Source organism: Manis javanica, chromosome 4, assembly GCF_040802235.1.
Source record: "Manis javanica isolate MJ-LG chromosome 4, MJ_LKY, whole genome shotgun sequence".
NCBI lineage: Eukaryota > Metazoa > Chordata > Mammalia > Pholidota > Manidae > Manis > Manis javanica.
Genome location: NC_133159.1, coordinates 7,159,366 through 7,182,072, shown reverse-complemented (window position 1 = coordinate 7,182,072; position 22,707 = coordinate 7,159,366). Strand labels below are relative to the sequence as shown.

The window sequence follows — 22,707 nt, the reverse complement described above, 5'->3', positions numbered from 1 at the left end:
TAGGTTTACATAATAGGTTAAATCTGTACTTCTAGATTTGAACTTTTAGCTTCTTGCCTTAGAAGATGGGTTTATGCTTTCCTACACACATACACATGTGCATGTCATCTCCACCTTCCAGACATAATTATGTGACAATTTTTTGCAAACATCAGTACTTACACTGTTATGACTATGTGAATATTGTTCAAAACCAAGCCACATAGTATACCATTTTTTTTCTTTCTTGTTCAACTTTTTGTTATTTTTATGTTGATAGTTGCCTCGTGTTAAATTTTGTTGTCTATGTATGCATATGTAATCCTATCCCAAAGTCTCCAAGAGAACTTAAAACTCCTCATAATACACCAAATATGTCAAATAATTCATCAGCTTCATTTTTTTTTTTCTTGGAGGTATTCCTCTTGGGGAGGAATGGTTTAGGAGGCCTAGTATCCACCTCACAGGAGCTCAAGAAAAAGAAGGGAGATAAATGGAGAAGCAGAAGTTATCAAAGAAACTATGGATTTGATGACCTCCAGGCCATCTTGCTCCAAGTTGTCCTGGTCGCTCTCTGGACCAGCTGCCCGGCTGGAGTATTGGGGCTTCTCTTCACCCTCACCATTCTCTCCACCAGTCAGGTTTCTTGGTTACAAGTGAAAAGCCAACTCTCATTGATTAATCAGGGAAGGAGCTGACAGATCATCTGACATATCTGCTGCACTGTGCATGTCATAGTTCTGTTGGGGAGTTTGAGGAAGAATTAGTGATTAGTACATTGAAAACAAAGCAAATGAAAAGATGAGGCAAGTATCAACTCCAGGAAAAACAAAAGGTTGAACAAGAAAACAAATGAAATTGTAGTACACTAGTGGACTCCATGATGCATACACGATGGCAAAGTGCTATTACCACTGAGTACTGGGTGCCAGTTTGTACCCCTGACACTTCTGTGCCAAGAACTCAAACTCGCAGCCCGTCACTGCTGCTACCTCCGTGGCTATGGGTATAGTACACACTTTCCGTGGCTATGGGTATAGTACACACTTTATCCCTCTCTCTGTCAAAATATGACATAGGTGCATCTCATCAATTAAGCCCAGGGCACAGGTTCTGGTTACAGGAGAGGCTTGGAAGAGAATACTTTTAGTTCCCACGGTGAGGTAGGTGTTTGGTTCTGTTTTTCTCCCTATTCCCAAGACTCAAAGTAAGATAACAGAGGAAATATAGAAAGCCATTTGACAGCTGAGCGAAAGGAGAACAAGAGACAATGGCACATGGTAGTACTTGGTCCTCTTGGTTTATTCTCTCATTTTAGTGGAGTACATCCTCAGTAGCTTCCTTGAAAAGGGGTATAAAGTAGGTGTGTGGGGGTGCTTGTGGGTATGCGTGTGTGTGAAGTTTTTGAAAATACATGTATCCAAACAAAGTCTTTATTCTATTATTTTGCTTGAATGGTGATTACAGAACTCTGGATTGGGAATTAATTTCCCTTGGGAATTTGAAAGAGTTGCTCGATTGACTTGTAGCTGCTGGTATTGCTTTCGTGATGTCTAAAGCCATTTCTTTTTTCTCTGTGGGATTTAGTAACTTTTATCTCTGGAGTTTTGAAAGTTAGTGATGATGTTAGTATATCTCTCATTTTAATGTAGTGGATCTTTTATTATTCATTGTGCTGAGTACTACTCAGAGATTCTTAATGCAGAACCTCCTTCACATCTAGATTTTTTTCCTAGTTTCTTTGATAATTTCCGCTTCTCCATTCATCTCCCTTCTTTTTCTTGAGCTCCTGCGAGGTGGATACTGGGCCTCCCAAACTGATTCTCTAATTGTCTTATCTGTTCTTTCTTATTTTCCACCTATGAAGTATTTTTGTTCTCCTTTCTAGAAATTTATTTTTCAACCTTCCAACTCTATATTCTATTGAATTTTTTACCTCTATCAAAGCTTTAATATCTAAGATTTTATTATTGTATTATAAATATTAATTCAAAAGAGACATACTGATGACTCCTGAATACCTTTCTTCTGTTTGTTTGGGTCTCTTTCACGTCGGAGGCCTCATTCTATGTGGAATGAGCCATGGCTGCCCATTCAAATTTGAGAGCAAGGCGGTAAAAGCTGTGCTAGGTCGGTAGGGCTGCTGCTTGGCCGGTATCACTGTGAAGTGACAAAGTAGCAGGCTAGCTGTTCCACAGGGTCCCACTCAGTCTCATATCTGAGGGCCATTTTTCTTGTGAGGTCAGTTTCCTTAAAGAGATGTTCTTCAAGGCCCTGCCTGGAGGGTGGGTATGAGCCAGGCTGCCATGTTTTGGGAGCCAACCTATGCAAACTTGCACTGAATTCTTTTGTTCCCAAAAGCAGTGCCTTCCCAGCCCTCAGCTGCTCTCCTCGCAGCCTCCTTCCACGCCAGGCTGGGCCTGAGCCGCTCCGGCTCAACACGGCCTATGGGAGACCGACATCTTCGGCTGGAGTGGGGGAAGCCACAAGGCTATGTGGGAAGATGGAAGGGCCTGTTGCTCCAACACATACTTTCAACCAGTCTTCCTGCTTCCAGCCCACCCTGGACACCATGGTCAGGAACACTCTGCAGCTCCCATTCTTGAGCCTTTGTGGGTGTTGTGCTTGCTTCCCACAGCACAGGGCATCCCATGTTCTAAGCTTCGCCTCTTTCTCATCCATCTGCTTTCTATCTTTCAAAACTTTTGCTCACATCCCATGTTTTTATAAAGATTTATACCCTTCTTTTTATTCCCTTACTCTCATTTGACTGGCCTTTTGAAACAGAAGAGAGATGAACATATGCATTCAATCAGTTATGTGGAAGTTCATAATAATATTTAACAATAAATAAAAATCAATTTTCCAAAGATACACACATAGAAGACTCTCTGGAGGAAGTCGGGGAGGATATTCCACAAAGGAAACAATGGTTCTCTTGGTGATGAGGATTATAAAAGAGTTATCCTTGCAATTTATTTCTGTATTTTATAAATTTTCACCATTAAAGAGTTTTATGAATAAAAAGGTATGAGTAACCTCATACACGAAAGTAAACTCAAAATGGATCACAGACTTGAATGTAAGTCATGAAACCATAAAACTCTTAGAAAACAACATAGGCAAACATCTCCTGAATATAAGCTTGAGCAGCTTCTTCCTGCATCTCCTCGGGCAAGGGAAACAAAAGCAGAAATGAACACATGTGACTACATCAAACTAAAAAGCTTCTGTACAGCAAAGGACACCATCAGCAGAACAAAAAGGATCCCACAGTATGGGAGAATGTATTTGTAAACGACATATCGACAAGGGGTTAACATCCAAAATACATAAAGAACTCACACACCTCAACACCCAAAAAGCAAATAACCTGATTAAAATATGGGTGGAGGATATGAAGAGACAATTCTCCAAAGAAGAAATCCAGATGGCCAACAGGCACATGAAAAGATGCTCCACATCACTAATTATTAGGGAAAATTCAAATAAAAACCACAATGAGATATCACCTCACACCAGTTAGGATGGCCAGCATAGCAAAGACTAAGAACAACAAATGCTGGTGAGGATGTGGAGAAAGGGGAACTCTCTGCTGGTGGGAATGTAAATTAGTTCAACCATTGTGGAAAGCAGTATGGAGGTTCCTCAAAAAACTAAAAATAGAAATACCATTTGACCCGGAAACTCCACTCCTAGGAATTTACCCTAAGAATACAAATTCTCAGTTTCAAAAAGGCAGATGCACCCCTATGTTTATTGCTGCACTATTTACAATAGCCAAGATATGGAAGCAACCTAAGTGTCCATCAGTAGATGAATGGATAAAGATGTGGTACATATACACAATGGAATACTATTCAGCCATAAGAAACAAATCCTACCATTTACAACAACATAGGTGGAGCTGGAAGATATTATGCTCAGTGAAATAAGCCAGGCGGAGAAAGACAAATGCCAAATGATTTCCCTCATTTGTGGAGTATAACAATGAAGCAAAACTGAAGGAACAAAGCAGCAGCAGATTCACAGACTCCAAGAAGGGACTAGCGGTTACCAAAGGGCAGGGGTGGGGGAGGGCGTGTGGGGAGGAAGGGAGAAGGGGATTGAGGGGTATTATGTTTAGTACACATGGTATGAGGGGGTCACAGGGAAGACAGCATAGCACAGAGAAGGCAAATAGTGACTCTGTGGCATCTTACTATACTGATGAGCAGTGAATGCATTGGGGTATGGGGGGACATGATAATATGGGTGAATGTAGTAACCACATTGTTTTTTCATGTGAAACCTTCATAAGAGTGTATATCAATAATAACTTAATAAAAAAGTATGAGGATTAAAAATTATTATTAAAATTATCTTTCTGAAATAAGAATGAAGGTAGTGTAAACACGTGTATAGAAGAAACTTTAATCCCAGCACAGGTCTACACAATCTTTTTTTTTCTTTTTTTTTTGCCTATGTTCCAGGGAGTCCTAGGATTCTACAGAAGCACCCAGAGCCTTCAGAGGGTGGTAGGAGTGGGGTAGGGTGCTAAGTGGAAGGAATTTAGGGCCAGTCTCTACTGGTACCACAGTGGCATTCTGTTTTCAGTTGCTTTATAGGTAAAAATTCTGCTTAATATTCTTATCTCTTTAAAGGGAGTCATATTAAAAAAGAAGTATGAAAACTACTGATTAAGATCTAGAGAAAATGAGGTTGGGGTTGGGGTAAAAGCCTCCAAGGATGACCTCATGCTTTTACCCCATGCCCCTTTCCATCAGAAAGGGTGGTAGCTGCTCAAGCGTCAAGAGGAGGGGAAATGTGCTGTGCTCCCAGAGAATACACAGTCCCTAAATTGCTTGCAAATGGCACAGATGGCCTACCAATCTGGGGCTTGGTGCCCCACCCAGCTACCACCAGATGCCAAATGGGGTGCTTAACCAGTGCTCAGCCACAGTCAACCTCTGACCTCAGTTTCTTCATTTGCACCAGGAAAGGACTGCCTTCATCTTCCAGGCTATGTCCTAGAAGGTCCAAGGAGTATCCTACACTCTTGAGCAACTGTCAACTCTCTGGAGAAATAGAATGTCCCTCTAAAGACTCCTTGAGAAGCAACACTGAGTTATAAAATTCAATCCACTTCCTCTGGAAGAATGTTTTCAGTTTTCTCTCCCCAGACAGGACCAGCCCAACTCTACCATGACTGCAGCGAGTCACACATCAAATGCTGCAGCTTCATGAGGGGCTCTGGAGCTCCTCGGAGCAAAGCCATTCCTTCCTTTCCTGGGCAGGGGCATCCCACTCTTGGGAAGCTGGCTGAGGTCTAGTTCACTTTCCCCATGTTGGCTCCTTGGGCAAAGCTGGGTCAGCCTCTTACTTTTGGCATTCTAGTCCTACAAAGGGTTCTCCTCTGGCTGCCTAGTCAGGGATGTCAGATTCCAAATTCCTGACCTATCTACGAAATAACATCTCTTCTTCCCCCACACATCTGTTTCCTTCAGCCAACCTACCTCTCTGGAATGGTCCAAGAAAGACCAGCAGCAAAGGCCCTTCTGCCTGGCAGATTAAAGATGCTTTGGAATCAACGAGCTTCATTCCGCCCTTGCCTGATTCCAAGCTCCTTATCTCTCTGAAAAAAAAAAAAAAAGAAAAAAATTTTTTAAAGAGAGAATCTTAGAAATCTGTGCATTCTCTCACAGGACTTTAGCTCAAAAGCAACTGTGTCATCTAGGTTTCGCTTTTGCAGACCTATCACATTCTGCTTGATGGGCCTTTTCTCACCATCTGCGTCAATGCCACCCCCGGCTCCCTTTGGTGGTACTAAAGCAAACCACAGGAGCATTTCCAGTGCCTGAAGCAGGAATATTTGTACGTACAGATGCTTGGTTTTTGAAAGCAAAGTAAGTGATCTGAGCCAAGCCTGGGTTTGAGTACCATTCAGTGGCTGCCAAAAGCAGGTTGGTGAACTGAAGATCCCCATCCAAGACCCAAATCACATCAAAAAGGAAGATTTATCCCTGCTGGCTGGAGATGAAAAGGAAGGGTGTTGTGGGAGGGGGCCGTGCACTCACGGCATCATCTGTAGTGTTTCTCCCCCCAGCCCCTATGGGCCACTCCTGGAAATAATTTGACCCCAGAAAGATAAAGACACCTGAGCTCCCAGCCAGCTGGCTTCCAGCAGTAGGAATCGCACTCCTTTCCCCTACCCCGGGGCCCTGGGCACAGCTACCTCCACACAGGGAGACTTCTGCCTGGACCCCACCAGGGGTGGCGAGGGATGGATCCTGAGGAGCAGAAAATCAAAACCACTGGCTTCTCCGTGAGACAAAAAGCCCAGTGCTAGGAAGCTGTCGGAAAAGATGTCCACTCCAAGAACACATTTCCCAAAGACCAAGCAGGAATTCTCCTTGCTGCCAGCCCAGTCTCTGGAAGGACACCCCACGGATCCTGCCGCAGTAGCCCAGAAATGTGGGCTGGGCTGGTCCCTTCATTGGGCATCGGGGAGGACGGTCAGGACCTCTCTAAACACTGCCACCAGAGAGACGGGGAGGTCAGCGCCGGGAGCTGGGGAAGAAAAAGCTTCCATCGCTGACCAGTGGAGTTAACAAGAGGCCAACAGCAGCTGTCACAGGGAAATGTGACATGGTCTGCAGAAAGCACTTTCAGAACAAGGAACGACGGAGCAGCAAGCACGATGGAGCCGAGAGAGGAAGAGTTAGAGAAGACAGGGAAGGAAGTCGTCCTCGGGAATTCGGGTCAGGAAATAGGGAGCCGGGGCAGAATTCACAAGAGGGCGGCAGGGAGGAGGCTCTTCCCCGGGAAGAAGGTGCATCTTCTGCTCTGGCCCTCACTCTGGCCAGGACCCCAGGACCCCAGGACCCCAGGACCCGGGTCTGCCGCCCTCTAAGCCCTCGGGTTCAAGGGCAAAGCTTGGGAGGCAATGTTAGGAATGGGCAGCGCACAGGGTGCTCCGTTCCGAATCGGGGGCAGGGGGAGGGGAGGATGCGCTCGGCAACCGCTAGGTCCTGACAAGTAAACAGGCGCGTCCTCGTCCAGAGCCCGGCGGAGGGCCGGGCTCATCACATCAAGGGCGGCAGCGGGACACCGCGGACCCCGGGCCCGGAGGCACAAAAGGGATGCTTCGCGACCAGCAGAGGAGGGCATGAGCCGGCCATGCCGGGGGACCACAACGCGAGCGCGGCCCCAGCCTCGCCCTCCCCTGCGGGGTCCGGATGCCCCAGGAGCGCGCCCGCCTCCCCAGCCCTCACGCCCAGGGACCCCGCGTCGCCCCAGGAGGACAAAGCCCAGGGCAGGGCGGGGCGGGGCTGCGCGGGGACACTGGGACCCTGCAGACGCCCGCACAGGTGGGTTCGTACCGGGTGTCGGTGCCGGGGGCGGGGCCCGGTCTCCCTGGAGACGGTTACCCAGGGGACGCGGCGGGCGGGTCCCGGAGCGGCGGGAGGGCGCGGGCCTCGGGGCGGCGGCGCGCGGCCCGCGGGGGGCCTGAGGGCAGGCCCGCGGCGCCGAGCGGGCGAGCGGGGCTTCGGCGGAGGGGCGCGGCCCCGGGCGGGCGGGGCCGGCGGCGGGCGGGGCGGGGCCGGGCAGGGCCAGGCTGGCGGCGGCGCGGGCACCGTCCGCAAATTCTCACAGTCCCCGCCGGGCGAAGTGTGGGCGGGCTGGCGGAGCGCACGCCGCTGCAAGTCCTCGGACCCCCGCCGCTGCCTCGGGGGGGTTTGGGGCCAGGACCCGGGAGCCGGGAGCGGAATCCACGGCCGCGGGGTCCCGGATGGCGCGCGCACTCCGGCCTGGCCCCACTCCCGCCTCGCGACCAGAGAATAGAAAGTGCCTTTCTCAAAGTGAGCAAGGGCTGCTCGTCCGCCAAACCTCTTTCCGCTCCCCGGTTCCCAGGGTGTCACCAGAAAGGGCGGAGCATAGGGCCCGGTTCACAAACCGGGCTCTGGGCTCACACCCGGTGTGCAGTCTGTTCCCTGGCCGCTGGGCCTTCCTTTCCATCGGGGCTCCCCTTACATGTCGAATTCGGAAAATAAATGGGTTTGCCCAGTACTTTCACTACGATGTCCATTGGTTACAAGGAGCTCTGTGTCTTTCACAGAGCTGGCGCAATAACGCAGCGAACCCCTGCACGCTCCCGGGCGCACCGCACTGTAGGGTGCAGTTTGCCATTGGGCAGTCAACGAGAAGACCGAAGCTTGTGGGGGGAGGGTGGGGGTAAAGAATCATACACACACGTCCGCGCACAATCCCACCGCCTCCTAGCAGCACAGCTCGCTTTAGAACCACTTTGCTTTGGTGCCGGACCCACACGCTTCTAGTCCTGCATTGTCACGTGTCCCCTCAGAATGCCCTTTGGGGTCCAAAGCCCTGGACGTAAAGCTTTGCCGCAGTGGAGAGCAAGAGGAGGCAGTGTGAGGTTCAGGCTCACCTCGGGGGTGACCCCCCCCCACACGGCGGGGCAGACGTGGGGGTGGAGAGTGGGACGCTCCTTAGAAGTCCCGACTGTCTCATCTCCGCCTGTGTCCAGGGCTCCAGGTGAGGCGCCCAGGCAGGGCCCATCCTAGCCCCCAGGCGCCTCCCTCGGCACCTGCGTCTCTGAAAGCGGAGAGGAGGGCAAGGGGGAAACTCGGGCAGAAGCTCCCCGGAAGAAGCCTGAGATGAGAGGACCAGGCGGCTGGGTGGTGGGAGTCCCGGGACCTGAGTGACCTCTGCATCTCTTCCCCAGCACCCTTAGCAACCCTGTCCAAGTTGGGGTTCCGGTGTCCCGGGTATCTGAAGTGGAGAGAAGGGGGCTGGTCGAGGGGGAGAAGGCAGTCCTGCCCCCGTTTCCAGTCCCCAGATGTCAAACACACACACCCACAAAGCCATACTCACACACAGGCACAACTATGTAACACAGTGACACAGTCACACACTCCCTCACACTCACTCAGGGTCCAAAGACACACACACAGACGCACGCTTTCACAAAGACATGCACACAATGACACAGACACGGAGAGCACAGACACTCATGCGCTTGCACACATTCCAAGACTGAACCTCGCTTGCCCACCCACAAGTGCAGGGCTGTGCGCTTGGCTGACTCTCTCTGGAGAAGGTGGAGCGTGGGCCACCAGGTGGGGACCACCACGTGCCACGCGCTCCAGCCCAGGGCTCTTTCAGCCAGCTTCCTCTATCTCCCCCTTCCCTTCTCCTGCCCACAGCCTGGGGAGCAGAGCTGTGCAGCCAAAAAGACAGTCAATGGCACTTGATCCCATGACTAAACCCGGCTGGAGGAGAGCGGGGCCTCTGCTAAGAGGCCCTTGACCCCCAGTGCAAGGGGGTTTCCCAAGATGAGAAACAAGCATCTGTTAAGTCACAGCCAGACCTTGGATGGGCAGATAGAAGAGGAGTTCTCTGCCAGCCACCTGGCTGGGGAGGGGTGGTATACCCAACCACCTCCAATCAGGAAAGGGAAATGACAGGATAGGGCCAGGCCACCAAATAGATTTTCCAAGGGGCAGACAGGTGGCTCCACTCCCCAATCCCAGCTGTGGGTACCCTTCTCCCTAGCCCCCAGACTTCTCTTTCTCGCCAGCATGGATCTGAGTGAAAGACAGACTCAAAGGCAAGGTCCTCAGCAGCTATGGAACCCAATGGTCTGGCTTGGGGTTCAAATTGTGGGGTATCTGGGACAATTCTCAAGATGGCAGCATGAGTAGGGTGGTGGAAATCTCCTCCCAAAACCATATATATATTGAAAATACAGTGAATACAACTATTCCTAAAAGAGTGATGGGAAGATACAGTACATGAGCCAGGCTACATCTGCGAGAGCCCAACATCTTATGGAAAAGGGTAGAATACAAACCTGTGACCCAGCGGACCTGGGCACTCCCCCCACCCCAGCTCACCGGCAGGAGGAAGGGAATCAAAGTGGGGAGGGAGTGGAAGCACAGGACTGCTAAGTAACCAGCCCTGGTGGTCTGCCCCAGGAGCACAGACACACATTGCATGGTGCACTGGATGTTGGAGGAGCAGAAAAGTAAGGTCCAAGATTGAGACTGCAAACAGGTTCCCACAGACAGCTGCCCTGGGACAAAAGAAAAGTGGGCACTTCAAAGGTCTTAAAGGGACAAGGGTTTAACAGGTGAACAAAATCGTCCTGGCACACTCAGCCCAGCAGGCTGGGAACTTAAAGGAACTTCAGGTGCCCTAAGCCCCTGGGTGGCAACGCAGCTCCAAAGTCCCTCGTAGCGATAAGCAGTCTGCCGTTCCTTCCCCCTCTGCCGGCACTGCAAACAAACTGGCTGACCGGTCATTACTGCAGAACAGCCAGTGGGGAGCCCTGTCTACACCAACCACATAGCTTAGCAAAGAGGCTTCTCCCTGCATGTGGCTAATTGGCCCAGACCCAGAGGCTGCTCCCTGCATGTGGTTGACCGGTAGAGACAGTGGACACCGGCACAGAGTCTGGGAGGCACAAAGAGGCTTTGTTCTCGTGGCAGAACAAGCAGCACCTATGACCCCCGCCAGTGCCCCAGGCCATCCCGAGGGCCGCCCCACCTACAGCAGCTCAGGGGATTAACCCAGAGGCTGCTCCCTGCATGCAGTTGACCAGCACAGACAACAGAAACGGGTGCAGAGACCAGGAGGCACAAAGGGCTTTGCTCTTGTGGCAGAACATGCAGTGCTGGCCTGTGACCCCCGCCGGTGCCCTAGCTATCTTGAAGGCTGCCCCGCCCATGGCAGCTCAGGGGATTAACCCAGAGGCTGCTCCCTGTGTGCAGTTAACCAGCATGGATGGCAGAGACGGGAAAGGCGACCAGCAAACAGGAAGGGACTTTGTTCTCCCAGTTCACACACACACACCACTTGCCGGCAACCACTCCCATCACCATGAAAAGGCAGAAGAACCTTGTTCAGTCTAAAATCCCTCAAACACCAGAGAGAGGGCTTCGTGAGACTGAAATCACCAATCTTCCTGAACAAGAATTCAAAATAAAAGTCATAAGCATGCTGATGGAGCTACAGAGAAATATTCAAGAGCTAAGGGATGAATTCAGGAGGGAGATAACAGTAATGAAACAAACAATGGAAGGACTTAAGAGCAGACTGGATGAGGTGGCAGAGACTATTAATGGAATAGAAATCAGAGAACAGGAATACAGAGAAGCTGAGGCAGAGAGAGATAAAGGATCTCTAGGAATGAAAGAATATTAAGAGAACTGTGTGACCAATCCAAACAGAGCAATATTCGCATTATAGGGGTACCAGAAGAAGAAGAGAGAGAGAAAGGGATAGAAAGTGTCTTTGACACTTTATTAATTTTTTTAAATAAAATAATTGCTGAAAACTTCCCCAAGCTGGGGAAGGAAATAGTCTCTCAGACCATGGAAGCCCACAGATCTCCCAACACAAGGGACCCAAGGAGGACAACACCAAGACATATAATAATTAAAATGGCAAAGGTCAAAGACAAGGACAGAGTATTAAAAGCAGCCAGAGAGAGAAAAAAGATCACCTACAAAGGAAAACCCATCAGGCTATCATCAGACTTCTGAGCAGAAATTGTACAGGCCAGATATATTCAATGCAATGAAACAGAAGGGCCTCAAACCAAGAATACTCTATCAGGCAAGATTATCATCTAAATTTGAAGGAGGGATTAAACAATTCCCAGATAAGCAAAACTTGAGGGAATTTATCTCCCACAAACCATCTCTACAATGTATTTTAAAGGGACTGCTCTCGATGGAAGTATGCCTAAGGCTAAATAGCTGTCACCAGAGGAAATAATACCACAGGAAAAGAAGTAGACCAACCAAATACCAACTAAAGGCAAACTAAAATCAGCTATCCACAAAATCAGTCAAGAGAAACACAAAGAGTACAGAATAAAACACCTAACACATAAAGAGTGGAGGAGGAAGAAAAAGACGGGAGAGAAACAAAGAATCATCAGATTGTGTTTATAACAGCGTAATAAGTGAGTTAAGTGAGACAGTTAGATAGTAAAGAAGTTGCCCTTGAATCTTTGGTAACCACAAATCCAAAGCCTGCAATGGCAATAAGTACATATCTATCGATAATCACCCTAAACGTAAATGGACTAAATGCACCAATCAAAAGACAGTGTAACAGAATGGATAAAAAAACAAGACCCATCTATATGCTGCCTACAAGAGACTCACCTCAAACCCAAGACATACATAGACTAAAAGTGAAGGGATGGAAAAACATATTTCATGCAAACTATAGGGAGAAAAAAGCAGGTGTTGCAGTACTTGTATCAGACAAAATAGACTTCAAAACAAAGAAAGTAACAAGAGACAAAGAAGGATATTACATAATGATAAAGGGGTCAGTTCAACAAGAGGATATAACCATTATAAATATCTATGCATCCAACACAGGAGCACCAGCATATGTGAAACAAATACTAACAGAATTAAAGGGGAAAACAGAATGCAATGCATTTATTTTAGGAGACTTCAACACACCACTCACTCCAAAGAACAGATCCACCAGACAGAAAATAAGTAAGGACACAGAGGCACTGAACAACACACTAGAACAGATGGACCTAACAAACATCTACAGAACTCTACACCCAAAAGCGGCAGGATACACATTCTTCTCAAGTGCACATGGAACGTTTTCTGGAATAGACCACATACTAGGCCACAAAAAGAGCCTCAGTAAATTCAGAAAGATTTGTACCAACCAACTTTTCAGACCACAAAGGTATAAAACTAGAAATAAATTGTACAAAGAAAACAAAAAGGCTCATAAACACATGGAGGCTTAACAACATGCTCCTAAATAATCAATGAACCAAAGACCAAATTAAAACAAAGATCAAGCAATATATGGAGACAAATGAAAACAACAGCACAATGCCCCAACTTCTGTGGGACACAGTGAAGGCAGTTCTAAGAGGAAAGTATATAGCAATCCAGGCCTATTTAAAGAAGGAAGAACTATCCCAAATGAATAGTCTAAATTCACAGTTATTGAAACTGGAAAAAGAACAAATGAGGCCCAAAGTCAGCAGAAGGAGGGACATAATAAAGATCAGAGAAGAAATAAATAAAATTGAGAAGAATAAAATAATAGAAAAAAATTAATGAAACCAAGAGCTGGCTCTTTGAGAAAATAAACAAAATAGATAACCCCCTAGCCAGACTTATTAAGAGAAAAAGAAAATCTACACACATAAACAGAATCAGAAATGAAAAAGGAAAAATCATGATGGACACCACAGAAATACAAAGTGAATACATAGTGAATACTATGAAAATCTATATGCTAACAAACTGGATAACTTAGAAAAAATGGACAACTTTCTAGAAAAGTACAACTTTCTAAGACTGACCCAGGAAGAAACAGAAAATCTAAACAGACCAATTACCAGCAATGAAACTGAATCGGTCATCAAAAAAGTACCCAAGAACAAAACTCCTGGACCAGATGGATTCACCACTGAATTTTATCAGACATTTAGAGAAGACATGATATCCATTCTCCTTAAAGTTTTCCAAAAAAAAAAAAAAAAAAAGATGTGACAAGAATAAAAATTAAGTGTTTGTTGTTAATTCTTTTAGTAAAAACAGGGAGACTCTGGAAAGTAGTTCTCCTCAAAAGAGACAGTTTTCAATTTTTCCCATAACCCTCCCCGTCCCTTTGTTCCCCCGACTTTTTACTCTCAAGGCGGAAGGACGAGGGAGCCTAATCACAGGTGTGTCTGGCCCCTGTTCTCCTCCATCTTTGCATATTTTCATTAATCTTTAAGACTCTCACCAACCCTCCACATTAACTCAAAAAGTGGCTTAACTGTAGTTAAAAATCAGAGTTAATTAGAATCTGGAGCTTCTTTCTTTCGTCAATTTCCCAAGCTTAGCCCAAAAGTCTGACTTGGTTGACGCTTCCAGAGCTGTGACTTGCGGGTGTGGGGGGAGCAGCAGAGGAAAAAATGATGCTCACGTTTGCAATGCTCACTTTCAAGCATCAACCCCAAAGCATTCATGGCTGCAGTGGGTTCTCTCAGCAGAAGGCACGAGCCCTGGAGTCGGATCCAGATTTGGATGAGTTTCCTCATCATTCCATATCTGTTTCCTTGTCTGCAAAATCAGGAACCCTGGTCAGTGAAGGTAAGGATCAGTCAGATGGTGGGGGGCTCCTAGGCAGACCTCGCTGGGGGGCACCCAGGTACACACTACATTCTTTGCTGTCTCCTGGGAGTCCTAGGTTTCTGGTTCTAGTATGTGATCCTCGGGAGGACACCACGTCGTCGGTGTCTTCATATCTTTTAAAGTTGGAAAGGTATTCCTCTGTTTGTGGAAAAGAACAACGGTGAATATGTATTGGAAGGAATTCAGAGGAAGGAGATAAAGAGGATGCCTGGAACTCCAGGGTGGGTGTGAATCTCACATCAGGGCTCATGAGAGGCACTGGGGACTCACGAAACTGATCTGGCATCTCCATGTGAAACCTCTAGATGTGGCCACTGAGGGCAAGAAACTCAAACTAGGAAAGGGCTAGGAAATTTCTTAAAGTTGGGTCCATATTTGAAGAAGGTAAAAAGAATGCACCTGGAGATACCAGACAGACGGCGATCACAGAGCTGCATCTTAGAGATGACTCAGGTAAGACGGGGCGGGGTCCCTCCCAGGTCACACAGTTGGACACAGAGCAGTCTGGTTTGGTGTGTTAACGTCAATACCTGAGAGATACTCAAACTAAGAGCGACGTGGACAGCAGAAACAGAGGGAGCAGCAGCTGACATCTTCTGGCCCAAGACTGCCTGCAGACATTGTGCTAAATGCTTGGCATTTTGGCGACAAATCCTTTGACATTCCTCCCATTGAGAGGTGGTATTTATGTCCCCTGTCTTTAAATCTGGGCAGGCTTATGACTGATTTAACCAAGAGAGGAGAGCGGGAGTGATGCTGAGAGACCTGAGAGGTTAAGTCATAAAAGGCCGCGCAGCTTACGCCTTGGTGTGGAACCAAGCTCAGCACTTAACTCTAGGAGCTCTGTCGTCAAGGGTGACGACCTGAAGCCACCACGCTGTGATGAAGCCCAAGCCAGAAAGAGAAGCCATCAGGCACACAGGTTGACAGTGTTATGGTGACAGGTGCACAACTCTGTGAATATACTAAAACCATTGCATTGTCCACATTAAATGAAATATTAAGCTTATGTTTAAAAAAAAGGAGGAGGAGCTTAAGCAAGGGCACAGTCCCAATGGGAGAGTGGCACCCAGGGAGGCTGGCCACCCGCATGCCTGGGGTGGAGAACATGGCGCTATGGGCACCATGGGTGGCATGCTCAGCACCAGCCCCACCCACTTGGCCAAAGTGGGTCTGTGCGCCGATCTCACAGGGAGACCCTGCTGGTGTCAAGCTGCCTGGAGCCCAGCATGTGGAGCCCAGATGTGGCCCTGACTTCCCGTCCTCCATGGACAACTCCACCCACAGCGATCTACACCCAGCTATCCTAGGTGGGCTCGTCCACATGCCCAAGCCAGGGTGCTTCTCACAGAAAGCAGCCCCATAGCTGTCCCAAAGGATGTGACCTCTGAAAACGAGCCAGTCCTACAGTGGAGAGTCACCATATGAGGCAGAGAAGTTGGTCTTTGCTCCAAGTCTCCCAAAAGGAACAGCGAATTTAGGACAAAGAAAAGGATTTATATGGCAGAGTAAACTTAGAGATTGTACCTAAGAAGTGGTTAAGACAAAATAGAAACAGCATCAAAGCAGCCTTTGAGCAGGTTGTTGAGCAGGCATGTCTCACAGAGGCCTCAGGGGTGGCGGGCGGAATCTTCTGTCCCTCTCTGGCCTTTGAGGTTCGTTTCAGAGTCAGATTCTCATAATTCCAAGAAGCTGGTGGTCAGAACCCAAAGACCTTCAGTGTACCCTGACAGAGGCTGGGATGGACTTGGGGGACACCCAGGAACTCTCCAAAATTAGACACAAAAATGTTCCTGCAGCAGCCTTTCTCTGAGGAGATGGTCCATGATTATCAGCAGATTTTCAAAAGGACTGAAGATCTGAAGAAGTTTAGGGATCATTGGGTGACGGGGTCTTCGGAGACCGGCGGGCAAAGGATTACCTTTCCCTCCTTTGGCAAATGTATTTTACAGACTTCCTAACTAGCTTGTATTGATTCCATACAATTAAAAAAATACAGTATACATGTACATACTTGTTTATAAAACATGTAACACATATATTAAAAAACACCCACATGCAAAATCAAGAAGGTTCCAGACTGTAACACCCACAAGACCTAGGCTGCCCAATCTCAAGATCTCAAATAATTAATGTCTTTTAAAACTGCAAATTTCACTTTCCCTGTTCTGTCCTGATCCCCCCCTTAATCTCTCTCTCTCTCTCTCTCTCTCTCTCTCTCACACACACACACACACACACACACACACACACTCTCAGGGTGGCAATGGAGATGGGTCCCCCACTCAACAGTCTCAGCTCCTTGGCAGTCCGCTCCATGCCCCTGGAGTCTGTTCTGCAGCTGGCTGCCCACCCCAGCTCTCAACACTTGGGCCCCCTGCTACCCTCACCTAGCAGAGGCTTATGTGTCCTCATGAGACCCCAGATCTGAGGACTTCCCGTAAGTACTGGAGATAACAGAGTACTCTGAACATTCTGTCCCATCACCCATCCTCTGGACAACTTCTCCCTGGCAGGTGCCCCCATGTCCTCTCCTTCCACTCCCAGAGCAGGCCTCCAGGCCACTTCTGCCCTGGAAGCTTCTGGGATTAAGTTCAGACTCTGTCCAGAGCGACAGCCTCTGTGGCATTTATGTGGGGCAGCCACCATCACTGAGCACCTAAATTTAGATGCCTTCTGTCTGTTTTCTCATTTGGCCTTCTGGTTTTCAAAGGAGGAAAGTGGGGCTCAAGGTGGTCACAGCTGCACAGCCAGTGAACGGGACAGGCAGATTCGAACCCAGTTTACTCCGGAGCCGGGCTCCTTCTATGTACTACACTGCCTCCTCCAGCTCAGTGCGGAGGAGCCAGGCTGGGCCACCGGCCAAGAGTCCTGTTACCCCAACTGTGTTACCCACCAGCTCGAGGACCCTTAGGAGGGCTTCCTGCAAAAGGTTCAAGAGTTGGGCAGGGAAGCATGAGACTTCAGAGCCAGGCCCTGCTTCCTCTTGGTGGAGGGGGCAAAGGGGCACCACCCTGGACAGACTGGACAGGCCAGGTACAGAAGGTGCATTCTCCTGGCCTCTCTCAGTGCAGAGGAACAGAGCCCAGGAAACCAACTCCACCAGAGACAAAGGACCAGCAACAACAGGGACGGCTGCCTGGTGCCCAGTGAGTCCTGAGAGCTGGAGGCATTGGTACAATGGAGCTGGCAAGCCCCTCTGCATAGCCACTGAGTCCCAGAAGCCTCACCTACTCTCCTACGCTGGATCCAGATTCTCCTGCCCCGACCACTGCTTCCTCCTAGGAAACAAGCAGCCACATTTGGAAACAGCACCATACAGGGTTTAGAAGCAGGTCCTGCCACTTCTTAGCTGGGGAATGCCTATTAAGTCACTCATCTTTTCTGTGCCTCAGTTTCCCATTCTGTAAAACAGAGAGCACAGTGGTAGTTGTAAGAATAAATCGGTATTTTCAGTGCCCAGAACACTGCCTAGCAAGACTGGGTGCTATAAAAGTGTGTGTTGTTATAGTTATTATTAAACAAATAACAAGGTAGATGAACGAGGGTGGCAATTTTGAGCTGGCTGATAGCAAAGCTTGTAAGTGCACCTGCTGCCAATCAGATCCCCAGCAAAAGAAACAGGTCTGAAGTGCCTTCGTTCTGGAGCTTGTGCCACCCTCATGGCAAGGGGCTGGTGAGAGGCAGATGGGGGGTCTGGGTCCCACCCGCCTCCGGCCCAGGCTCTTCAGTTCCTCCATCCTGTCTGGTCTCTGCCAGAATCAGAAATCTGTACCAGAGTACAGAATTGTACTCTGCATTCCCTCTTCAAAACATCCTGACCGACGGCCTCCATGTGCCAGGGGTGCCAGGATGCCAGGCCCTGGTCAGCTCTGCATACCAATGTGAGTTAGCTGTGTTTGGTCCCAAATATGCCCCCACCACTTGTTCCCCTTTGTTTTACACAGTGTAGTCAGGGGACAAGTGAATGCAGCATGGGTGAGCTGTTTCCATGAAAACAAAACTGAATGCTTTAGAAATGCAGTAAAACCAACTTCCGGTTGAGTTAGAGTGGGCAGCGGCAGGCAGGAAAGTTGGGGAAGCATGGTCCGTGAGCAAGGTCACTGCCAGCCACTGGGCCATCTCCTGCCACTTTCCCACAGACCCACAGAGCAAAGCTCCTGGGATAGCTGCCTCCACACAGGTCTCCCACTTGGGGGCCCCATTCTGCCGCTGCAGCTCACAGGGGACATGAAGGACACAGAGTAAACTACCAAGGCTAAGGTGACTGATGTCTGACCTCAGGGGCAAGCGGCTCTTACCTGCCAGTCCAGGCCAGGTGAGCTAGTACAGGGGCTGCTCCTGTACCACGCAGGGAGGGAAGGAAATGGCCCAGATACTGTCATTTGAAATCCACTTACTCCCATGGTATGGGCTGCAGGATTCACTCACCTGATGCCAAAAATAGCAACCTCTTTATGAAGTGTCTATTACTTACTTCAAGGTTTTCCTTATTTCTAATCTCTACAATCCAGTAAAAGAGGTCCTGTTAACCCAATTTTCTAATGAACACCTGGAGGCTCAGAGAGGTTAAAACAACTCCTGGAGGTCATCTGTGTGTCACTTGTCAAAGCCAAAACCTGAACTTCTAATTCTAAGGCTCTTACCCTGTGCTTCCCGCTGGAAGTCTGAAGCCACCCACATCTCAAGAAACTACCTCATATTAGATGTGTCGTTGCGCTTAATTTAAAAGTAGATCACACTTCATCACTGGTTTTCAAATGACAGACAGGTGATATTATTCAAACATTTGTCACACAACACAATAGGGCAAAAAAGATTCATGGCTGGGTGATCCAGCTACAGGACTCAGGAGCCGCCAGAAATAGGAGGCACGGATGGTCTTGCCAGTCCTTTCATTGGCTCTGAGCATGAGAAACATCTTTAATGGGATTTTTTTTGAGAGAGAGAGCTGAGGGGAAAGGTTGGGGGGTTTTGGTGTTTTTCCCCCTAAAAGAAATTTCTCATGTAACAGCTTATTTGAGACCAAGATCCTGGTTTCATTAACTTCCTCCTCAGAGACAGGCGAGTGGCAAAGAGAAAAACGCATGCATTGAGCATGGATAACCACCGTGTGCTAGAATGACAGCCTCCCTCAGGTGAGGCTACCTGAGGCCTATTTGAGAGGCAATCAAGGTCACAAAAGCAGGCCCCCCCTGGGTCCTGACCCTGAAATGCCCATCTCAGTTTCCCATACTGCTTGAAGGAGCATCTGAATGTCAACAATGGAACAGTCACCAGGATGAATTCTAGACTCAACCGTGAGTAAGTCTCTATCGCCCGTTTCCACACGCTAGAGGCTGGGGGCCTGCAGGAGGACAGAGTCCAGAAGAAAGCTCTATAGGGGCATGGAAATTCCCCACCGCCCCTCGTCACCTCGCAGGGAGGCGAGACAGGGGTTCATTTGCTTGCCCCAGGGAGGCACACTCCCAAAACCAGCCCAGCGGCCAAGGACACAGTCCATTTCAACAGAGAGGCTGTCAGCTTCCTTCTAGAACCATCTGCCTTTATATAGAACAAAAATCAACCCCTGCGCCTCATATAAATCCTTTGGCTTAATTGTTAACCATCTCTCCTCACTGAAACAAGATGAAACTTGAGAGCAAATGGAGACTTGTTAAAATAATGCTAATAAAATAACCGCTAATATTTACTGAGTATCAAATATGTGCTAGGTGATGTTCATTACCTGATTTATCTCATGTAACCCTTAAGACAACCCTAGGAGGAGGTCTCATTAGCTTCATTTTACAGAAAAGGACACTGAGGGTCAGAGAAGGTAAGAAATCTACTCAGTGTCACACAGTTGGGAATGGGGAGCTTAGGTTTGAATCTGAATCCACGCATTTCCAGAGTTCAAGGATTTAACCATTGCACGCACTGCAGCAAACCCCGTGGTACACATAAAGCTAGAGTCCAAAAGAAACCTGTTGAATCTCATTAGCAATAAGAGAAACACATTTAAGGTGATTACTTCCTAGGCCTATCAGTAAAACTTTTTTTTCAATATGATTCAATGCTAGCAAGATTGTCATGAAACTGTTAATATATCTGTGGGATAAAATGGTCCAATTTTTCATAGAAAAACATTTAGCAAGAAGAGCCATAAAAATGTTCAAAGCCTTTGAAGCAATAATTCTTGAACATGAGAAAAGTCGTATGCCTGAAAAGGTCAATTACAGTATTTTGAGAGTGATGTGTGTGTATGTGTGTACATGTGTGTGCATATGTGCATGTGTGTTTGAGTGTGTGTATGTATGCCTGAGAACAACAGCAATGTCCCACAGTGGAGGACGCATGAGAAAATGATGGTGTCCCTGCTTTAGGACACATACTGTCCCTAAAAAGGATGGCGACCTATGAAGCACTGTAGAAAAAAATGTTTCTGAACCATGGTGAGGAAAAGAGCAATTTATAAAAACACACACCTCACGCTTCAAAAAATTACCATCTGATCCAGCAAGTCCATTTCTGGGTATATATACAAAAGAACTCAAAGCAAGGATGGGAACAGATGTTTGGACACTTGCGTTCATGGCAGCACCATTCATAGCAGCCAAAAGAACAGACGAATGGGTAACAGAATGTGGTATGCTCATTCAGTGGAGTATTATTCAGCCTTAAAAAAGGAATTCTGACACATGCTACAACATGCATGATCCTTGAGGATAATCTGCTAAGTGAAATAAGCCCGTCACAAAAAAAAACAAATAGTGTACAGTTCCTCTTATATAAGATACCAAAAGTAGTCAAAGTCATAGAGACAAAAAGCAGGAGGGTGGTTGCCAGGGACTGGGGGGTGAGGAGGGAAGAATGGGGAGTTACTGATTAATAGGTAAACAATCTCAATGTGACAAGATGAAAAAGTTCTAAAGATGGCAGTGATGGTTCACAACAATGTAGATGTGCTAAATGCAGAACTCTACACTTAGAAATGGTCAAAATGGCCAATTTTCTTATGTATATTTTGCCACAACTTTTGAAACAAAAAAGTTAAGATAAAAAAAGCACATGTCTACTAAGTTAAAATTATATTAAAAGTATACATAAATAAGGAAAAAGACACCCATTTTGGGATAGCGGGATAGTAATGAATTACCTATACATCACAAACTAAATAGCAGCCCCCTTAAAGGCACCGAGGGCTTTGCCATGTGCCTGGCACTGTACACATGAAAATACACGTGGCAGTACATGACCTCTCACAGTACTCCTGAGTCACACCTGGGAGCTGAGCGCTTTGCCTAGGGCACCAGACAGATAGAAGCTGGCTGAGATTAAAACCCAGTCTGACTCCAAAGATAGTATGTTTTCTCCCATGTGGTAATACCCCCATCACCACCTCCAGACCTGCCCACACTTCCCTCACACACACACCCTCCCCAGACACAAAGGACTTTTCAAGGTTTTGGTAACAGGGCTATGATCTTGCTTCCCCACTGATAAGAAAGCACTTCTCCCAGATTTCAGAGCCAAAGCCCTTCCCAGGGGGGAGGCAGAAGATTGGCCCTATCCCTACAGCTAGCCCCGGGCACCTCCATGTCCTCACACTCCCCCTCCTACAACCTTCAATGACTGGGGGAGCTCCCCAAATCCCTTCCAGTACCACCAGCCCCTGTCCCACAATGGTGGCCCCTCAGGAGGACAAAGGGACACAGCAGCCAAGCTGAGCCCTGTTCCTCACTTCTCCTGGGGGCTGCTCAGCAGAGGAAAACTCCAAAATGTGAGGGGCTGTGAGGCCCCAGACCATGGAAAGGGAGCCTGGGCTGAGGGAACCCTGAGCAGAGAAAGGACTGTCCTTGAAGAGAGAGAAGGAAGGGTAGGAAGGCGAGAGGACAGGAGGAGGGGCCCAGGCAGTTCTCTGCAGGGGGAGAACTTAGTTCCTCCCCAGTTCCAGAAGTTTCCTTATCTGCTCTTGGGACCCTGGAGACTGCAGAGGCTGCTATCAGTGGAGCTGACTACTGACCACTGAGGTGGCTGCCTCACCACAGGGCCGGGGAAAGTGAGGCAGAGGGAGGAAGAGGGGGGGCTAGAGACAGTGGGACCCTGAAATCCTTGCCTGGAGTCACCAGGAGAAATGGCAGCATAGGGCCCAGAAGCAGGGAAGTGTTTGGTTTCTGGCGAAGATAACTGTGCTCAACACCTGCTCCAAAAAATACTGACAGAAACCCACTCCCGTCCATCTGCAGTGGGCTGCATGGTGGCCCCCAAAAAGACATGTCCGACTGTGTCTTCCACCCCCATAACCTGTGAACTATTTGGAAAAATGACATAGACAAAGGGTCTTTGCAGGTACAATTAAGTTGAGGGTCTTGAGCTCATCCATCCAGGTGAGACCTAGATCCCTTGACATGTGACCTTAGAAGAAACAGAAGGCACAGAGGAGAAGCCACGTGAACTCGGACCAGAGAGCAGAGTGGGGCCAGAAGCCAGGAACGCCTGGACCCACCGCAGGCTGGGAGAGGCTGGGAAGCATTCTTCCCAAGGCCCCTGGAGGGAGCAAGTCCCCGTT

At 48.2% G+C, this 22,707-nt stretch overlaps 1 protein-coding gene across 14 annotated transcripts in view; it reads right to left on the bottom strand.

The window, feature by feature from the left end:
• Positions 1–22,707, bottom strand: part of PIK3CD (phosphatidylinositol-4,5-bisphosphate 3-kinase catalytic subunit delta) — a 62,059-nt gene that overhangs the window by 24,882 nt on the left and 14,470 nt on the right. For 10 of the 14 annotated variants that reach the window (XR_012129974.1, XM_037000140.2, XM_037000143.2 and 7 more), the window contains exon 2: positions 5,475–5,593. The exons of 2 other annotated variants lie outside the window; for them this stretch is intronic. The gene's annotated coding sequence lies outside the window, so the exon portion shown is untranslated. Of the gene's footprint in view, positions 1–5,474; positions 5,594–7,340; positions 7,478–22,707 lie in introns of those variants that run through there. 2 more of the 14 variants (XM_037000142.2, XM_073233151.1) reach the window with 2 other exon arrangements.